Below are 7,680 nucleotides of genomic sequence, written 5' to 3'. Positions count from 1 at the left end.
TAAAGTTCAAAAAGCAACACCTGGGAGTTGCAGTACCTATGATAATAAAGAAGAGTTGAATAAAGTTTAGGGAGGTAAATGTGTTTTTTTCTTTAACTCTATATACATGTGCATCGGAGAGCTGTCACGTTGTGTCGCATTATATTTTACAGGTTTACATAAGATATTTACACAGAAGGCACTTCTATCAAATGCCTTTCCAAAGCAAACTGGCCTTTAAAAGTCATTTTAACTTTAAATTCCATCTTGTTTTAACTCTGCTGTTTCCAGTTTATTAGTGGGTGGTGATATCTGGACCTTGAATGGACACCGCGCCCACATTTGTTTGTGCTGTCAACAGATGTTGATGCAGACTTATGATCTAAGTCTTTAACTCCTTAAGTGAAACATTTGCTAATTAATAGTTTAGCAAATATATTCATAAATGGATTATGAATGCTGTTTAAATAGAGATTTATAGATTGGCTTATTGAAGTTTCTTAAAATTTACTTTTAAAATATGGCAAAAGAAATGGCTGTGACTGCAATATCATTGATTTACTAAATCAAGTTACACACAGCTCATTTCAAATCACAACGAGGTCCTCATAGTTAAACGGTAATATCTGTCCTTGCCGTTTTCTTTCACACATGTGCCAGGGAATGCATTTCATGATTTTTAATCTACCATCTGTGTGGGTAAGTTTAGCTTGGAGACTAATATCCATCATCACTACAAACAGGAAAATAATGCCACTATTACGGGACCACGAAAATGTAAATACTGAAAGCATATTGCAAAGTAATGTGAACTAAAAAAAATGGTATCTGGAGTACTTCCTCAGCTGAAACAAAAGAGAAAAAATGTAAATATATACAAAGAGTGAATTTTCCAGGGAGCGCACAAAAAAACATTATTGCAAGCAAAACCAATGCTGGTGCTTCAGAAAAACTGATAATGCTTGTTGCAGCAGCACAAACATAACATTGGTTGGAGGACGGTGAATTAAAAAAAGACCAGGGTGGCTTAAGTATGGTTAACTATACTGGTCAGACATTTTAAAGTAACATATTTCGTTATACACTGAAAAAAAGGGACTGGCCATCTCTTGGATTTATGTAAGCATCTTGCATGTATTTAACACAATTGCCTCATGTTTTAAAGATAAATGTAACTATATAGTGTAAAAACTACATGATATGCAGAAAGGGTGTATTAAATTGTTTATATCATGTTCAGGTGAAGTAAGTCAATAAGATAGCAACGTTAAATCTCGTGAAACCACGCGTGATTTCATCTCGCGGGCTTTGGATCGTGGTTTAAAAAATGCATCCATCTCAGTCAAGTCGAGCAGCCAACTCTACGTTTTTTGGTATGTCTTGATTTTTTGAATTAATATTTACCATATTTCAGCCAAATGTAGTTAAACGTCTAAAGTGCCGCCATGTAACATGCTAAAAAAGAGCCGTTAGCTTATTTGCTGTTTTATCTGTTATCAAAGAATTGGCGCTTTTTCATTTGAATTTGTCTTTGGCACAAGAGCCGTAATATCACATTAAACCTAATTACGAGGCACTCATAACATAATTTGGTTTTCTGTGTGAATAGATTTGTCAACTGACTCTTCAGTTACATTGTGTATTTACTGCACCGTGGTGTTAGTGAGATTTTGGACATTGAACAGCTTTAGCTAATATCATCAGCGGTATTATGCTAGCTTACATCCCTACCCCTCCTGCCCTCACCTGCTGTCCTTTTGTTTTTGTTTTTGTTGATGCACATTGAGAGACCACATCTATTCTGCATTTCACCAGGAGTCAGCTGATGGATTGTGGGTTCAAGGTGTTATGGTAAGAAAGTATATTCTATTTTCGCTTAAGGTTTCTGTAACTTAATTATAATAGGTTTTTTATAATTATTAGGTGCATGCATACTCAAATAGACCACCCTATTAATACAACTGAGAAATCCAAAATCTGCCATAGGTTTGACTTATACCTGTATGTATTGTCAGAAAGGTGATTACTGGACTCACATTAATGCACACTTGAACTAAAATGAGGTTGTAACTTGTGGGTTCTTGGGTTGCAAATCAGAAATAAACATCTTTGGATTTTTTTAATCCCATAAGATCTGGAAACACAGATCTTATTCAACAAAACATTACTGATTATTAACCAAGCACAGTGCCTGCTGTTATTTCAAAATAATTTTATGTCATTTCAGATGAAATGCAGCATTCCAGTGCATCCCAACCATGCCTTTACAGGTTTCTGACGGAGCTGAGTTTCTCTCTGACAGTCTGCTGAAAGTGTTTGCAAAGTGATCGGGGGAACAGGGCACAAAGCTAAAGGATGTAGCTGCCATGATGACAGTAAGAACTTTAAAATTCTTTAACTACAAAGTGTATATGTATTGCATTAGGTCAGTAAAAGATTTTTATGCTGCATCCATTGAAACAGTCAACTATTACCTGTGAGTACTGATTCCACCGAAAGGATGCCATAATTTTCGTCATGCATTTACTGGCCCACTGAGAAAAATTGATCTTTTTAAAAAAACAAATGTTCTGGAAACTATATATCCATAAAGTTGATGTCAAACAGGAACTTTTGATATTGCTTTGTAGATGCTGGTGTTGCATGTTGACTGGTTTAAGTTTTGGTCTGGGATCATTTTCTTCAGTGCTACTGAAAAGTTCACAAATCTCTGTTTTCTTTGTTATAATACTTTAGGATGACATTAATGCTCAAAGGGAGTCTCATCAAAGTGCTCCGCATCTGTGTGAAAGACAATTGCAACATCTTGGTGCAGGAGTTCATGGTGAGTGTTTTATGAGTAGATTGTGGCTTTGCAACATTTTAAAATGCATTTAGTTATCCACTTGATCCTCATTGGACCAGTTAGGACCAGTAGTCCTCTTTAATAATTTGAAGTTCACATGAGGCCTGGTAGTGAACTCAGCCGCCGGCCCTTGAGGCCCCACCCCTGTATTAGGGGTCACATCAGTGTGAAAAAACTTTAAATTTGTCATTCTAGTGAACAAAGGAAAATCCCACCAATATTTACATTAGCTTTTGTTTGAAAAAAAAAAGACCAACAGCTAACCAAATTGTGGGGCTGAAAGTCTAAATTCTAACATCTTCTGAGTGACAAAACCTGGATTTCTGATGGGCCGGTGTCTTTCTAAGAAAAACTAATGTAAAGCATTTGAAATTATGTTTTTCACCCTCTCTTAGAAACTCTGTTAGACCATGAATGGCAGCATGGCAGGCCACTCTTTGGCTATAGCTATTTACTATGTTGCTTGCATTGGTTTAAATTACTCTAACATTAGAACTGGTAGATTCAAAAGAGATGAGTTTAAAAAGGAATCTTAAAGAAATGTTTTGTGTTTAACCAGGACTTGACTGAGGCCACTGCACAGATTGAGAAAACCACAATGAACATCTGTCTCCAGAGGATGCACCAGGCAATGACTTTTCTGACGTTGGCATCATCATCGAGGGTATAGTAGTTCTTCAAGATCTGGATAACGTGACCTTTGCAGTAGCCATGCTGTTTGGACCTTTTTTATTCCTTCAATATGAGTTACCCATCACAACTCTGCTACACTTTTGAGGTGATTCAAAGGGTGGTAATGGAGTTGGAAGCAACTCAGCTCTCAAGAAAAGCTCACAACTAAGACAAAACTGCTCCTGCAACGAAGCTCACTGTTATGCATGTGAGGTGACCAGCTCTAGGTGAGAAGACATTTAAATCTCACACTTGTTCTGCTGCATTTTTGAAGCTCAATTCCAGGAACAGATCGCAGGGTTCATTTTTATATACACTGCAACTGCCATGAGGACGAGCCGTTTTTTTGTTGTTGTTGTTGTTTGTTTTTCCTTTTGCTCTGTACAAGTTCTCTGTCTGTTTGGCAGCATTTTTAAATTTCTCTTTGTATTTTTTCTTTCTTTTACTAGTGAAGAGATGTAGCGTGAACAGTTATACAGTCTAAATATCCCATATGGGCCGTGTGAAATGGTATTTTCAGTTTCATTCAGTTGAAGTAAGGAACGTTGAATATTTCTAAGCTTGCTGTTTTGAACCAAGATGTCACAGTATGATCAGTGCCGTAATTTTTGACAGTCACTGTATCAATGTTATTTTTGCATCTCTTGAATAAAGGTTTTGACCTGCAAGTGCTAATTTCTTTAGTTATTGGGGTAAAATGGGTAATGTTAATAGGAAGGTGTTTGCCAATTCAGTAACCTAATTTAATGTTAATGGAAACTAACATTACCTCAAATTGTTTAGTTATAATTGTTGTTTAACTGAATCTTGACGTCAGAGGCCTTAAATAGAATGTTTTGTATTGTTCTTTCCCAACATTTTTCAAAAGAAAGAGTCTAATTTCTTTGCTGTGATTGATTCCAGAGAACACGGAAGAACTGACATTATTTAACTGTTGGTTTATATAGATTCAGTAGTGGAGTAATGTCAGTTTAATTCTTTACCTACTGTCAATGCAGTGAAATTAGACATTTTGTTTTGAAAGGTTACTGGTGGATGCCAGCAACCATCTTGGAAGAGAACAATATAATCTGTTATAAGGCCTCCATTTGAAAATTGTGTATTTGATACTAGAATATAATAGCAAAATGTAATTTGAAGATAACATGTAGTATTTAAGTGACCAAGTAGTATTGGGTAAAAGTTATTGAATGGTGTTGGGATAAAGTGAGAAAATTGTGAAGGATTAAAATATTTCAAGAGCTCAAATTACTTCATCAAAACATGTTTAAGTCACATTTTATCAACACAAATTGCACAGGTTTATTGAACATGAATAAATTGTGTTAATTTAACTCAATTGTTTAAGTTGCTGCCAAAGCAAAACATCTGTGTGCAACAAATGTCCACCATTGAATTAAGTAAATCCAACAACATATTTTTTTCAGTGTATGAAGTGTGATCAAAGCATTCTGAGAAAAGGTTTATAGAAATCAAAAGCCAGGCCTGACTTAAAGTTGGCCGACGTCAACTTCAGCTATTTTTGATTTCTCACTAGAACTCCAGTTTTGTACGGTTGCACTTGTGCCGCTACGATTGGCAGTAGATGTGCTCCAATCTGTCAATACTTCACCTTGATTTTTATTTTTGGAATGTAGGCAAAGTTGCAGACAGCCAAATCTGATAAATGATCCAGGTGGTGAGCAAAGATTATGTTGGTATTGCCAAAAAAAACCTGGCCAAACTGGCACAAGATAGCAAACAGACATGCACCAAATGTCCGGCTGCCTCCTCTGAATGTTTTCCCTCACCTCAGGATGTAAACTCTGCATTGACAGACTCGCCCTGTGGAGAAATTCAAGGTACTCACAGGGAAGAATGTATAAAAAGTGATAAACACACTCCCATTCTCACCTGATGTGATGCGTTCAGGCTTGGTAAAGTGTAAACGTTTCTACTGCAAACTCCTTAAAATTTCTAGGATGTGGATGTAATCCAGCTCTTATCAACGATGAGATCAGTGAGTCTGAAACAAAAGTACATGTATGCTGTCTGCATTTGAGGTTCATGGAGAACCTGCACAGAGCACAGTACATGCTCTTGGAATTAGATTTCCATGGAGCGATCTAAGACGAGTAGCACCTCTAGAAACTTGGTGCTGCTGTTTACTGAATGACACTAGCCACATTTAAATCAGGTAAGCTTGTACTCAAAACTAATCAGAATTAACATACATTTTATAAAATATAGATCCTCTATCAACATTCTCAAATCATTCAGTTTACAGCATGTTTGGTAAAACTGAGCCCTTAGAATACATTTTAAATAAGTGAAAGAAGTTTTGAGTCAACTATATAATACCTCCCACAGAGCCAAACATCAGACAGAAACACCACCAACTCCTGCTGTGCCAGATTCATAAGCTCCCAAACCCCCACTGAGCTAGGGGTTTGTTTCACCCTTCACCAAGGCACCAACACACACGTAAATGCACACGATTTGCATTCATTTACTTTCACAAACCTTCCACTGACATCATCTCACAACCTGAACCCAAGAAATACCATTAACAACTATCCAGTTCAGAAATGGCTTTTTAACTTGATGATTTGAAGACTTTCCTAAATGTCTTTGTTTAAAAAGGAGGCCTAAACCTGGCAACATATAGAGTAGTGAAGTTTTCCCCTTTTTTGAAGGCAGATAGTGTATGGGAATACTTTTTTTGCATGTAGATTAAAAAACAGAACAAAACAAAACAAGGTCTGCGAAAAGGAGCCTATTTGTTTACCTAAATCTTCCACATTATGTTTTGTTCTGTGCTCAAAACTTCACGCAGTAATGTAACCCACTTTGCATTTGGCAGCGCCTCAAACATAACAGAAGTTCTGCTCCAGCTTAAAAGAAAATAAATAACTGGAAAGTACAGAACATCTTTGGATATAATGGACGTGATAAGCAGCGGCTCACATTAATGAGATTTGTACTTAGAGGTATTCGCTTTAGTCCATTAAAGGAGAAACACTGTCAAAACTAGACAACTGGAAAATACTCAAGTTAAGACAAAATGTTTTTGTCGCGTAGCAACAGCAGCTCACAAACAACTGGCCCTCGCTGCGTTTGTGTAGGCTAAAAACGGATTCACCTTGTGGAGCCAGAGAGTGAGACGTTTGTGACGAGTTGGCCACTTGGGTGGTGGTTGTGCTAACAAGAAGGCCTGACCTCACCATCCACTCCACCACCTCCCAATATAGAATAAATGTGAGTGGTAGACTGGAACAGCATGGAGTCCTCCCAAAGAGCAAGCAGAAAGCAGAAAAGCTGAGACAGGTACAGAGTGAGTAAGGGCGCAGAGAAACAGCAAGGTAATGACTGTAATTCAACTTCACCTCCTGGGTAAGTGAGTGAGAATGAAAGTTTAAAGCTTGAATCAATGAGAGCAGGCAAGAGGGGGAGACCACAGGAGAACGAGGAGACTGAAGCAATTCAAGGGTCAATGAAAGAAAGAAACGGGTGGGGGGGGGGAGACGAGAACGGAGTGGCTTTAAACGCAGAGATATGACAAGAGCGAAAAGGAAGGATTGAAGCTGCAGATCCAGGGAGCTACCAGGCAGAGTGATGGATGCAAGTGACTTTTTTTCCTCAAGGGTTTAGCTGTCTGTTTCGCATGTAATTCACCACCTCCAACAATGCGCACACACACAAGCTCTCATTCACCACTGTGATGATCACAGGCACACACACGAGCTCAGCACGCAAACATTAATCACTGCTGCAGTCTAGAAGGGGATCCAGTGGTGTATTTCCCTCGGGGTAGCAGTTCTTCTACTGTTTCAGCTCAGCACCCTCACTGGGTAAATGTAGTTTCTCACCCTGAGACACAAAAGCCAACTGTCTGAGGGTTTGTTTGGATGGCTGTGTGTCTTTATATCACCGTGCTCTGCAAAAGTACTGTGAATTGGAAATGTTCCCACTACAGTGAGAAATACATCACACGATATTATGATCTGCTGAGATAATACAGGTTTATACTATATTTTTATTGCATTGTTTTAGAAAGACCTTGAAATGTATCATTTTAGCATATGTATTATCATTTAACATAGCTTAACAGCTTTAAAGCTGTAGCTGATCTGTTAACCAAATAGATGATTGAGGTATAAATTTAGAGAAATTAAATATTTGCTTCAAAGGAACCAGACTTTCTT

The 7,680-nt window shown here is 37.7% G+C and overlaps 1 long non-coding RNA gene across 2 annotated transcripts; it reads left to right on the top strand.

Annotated features, from left to right (window-relative positions):
• The first annotated feature begins 1,069 nt into the window (after positions 1 to 1,069).
• On the top strand, positions 1,070 to 4,164 carry LOC146707134 (uncharacterized). 2 transcript variants are annotated; one of them, XR_014920762.1, is made up of 5 exons: positions 1,070 to 1,352; positions 1,767 to 1,830; positions 2,207 to 2,354; positions 2,716 to 2,803; positions 3,384 to 4,164. It is a non-coding gene; the product is annotated as an uncharacterized LOC146707134 (long non-coding RNA). The 2 variants fall into 2 exon arrangements; XR_014920761.1 differs by having other exon boundaries at positions 1,070 to 1,830.
• The last annotated feature ends 3,516 nt before the right edge of the window (positions 4,165 to 7,680 follow it).

Source organism: Copadichromis virginalis, linkage group LG6, assembly GCF_057382275.1.
Source record: "Copadichromis virginalis isolate Kocher_CV1m ecotype Utaka linkage group LG6, C_Virginalis_male_GT1.1, whole genome shotgun sequence".
Taxonomy (NCBI): domain Eukaryota; kingdom Metazoa; phylum Chordata; class Actinopteri; order Cichliformes; family Cichlidae; genus Copadichromis; species Copadichromis virginalis.
This window is presented reverse-complemented; position numbering and strand designations above follow the sequence as displayed.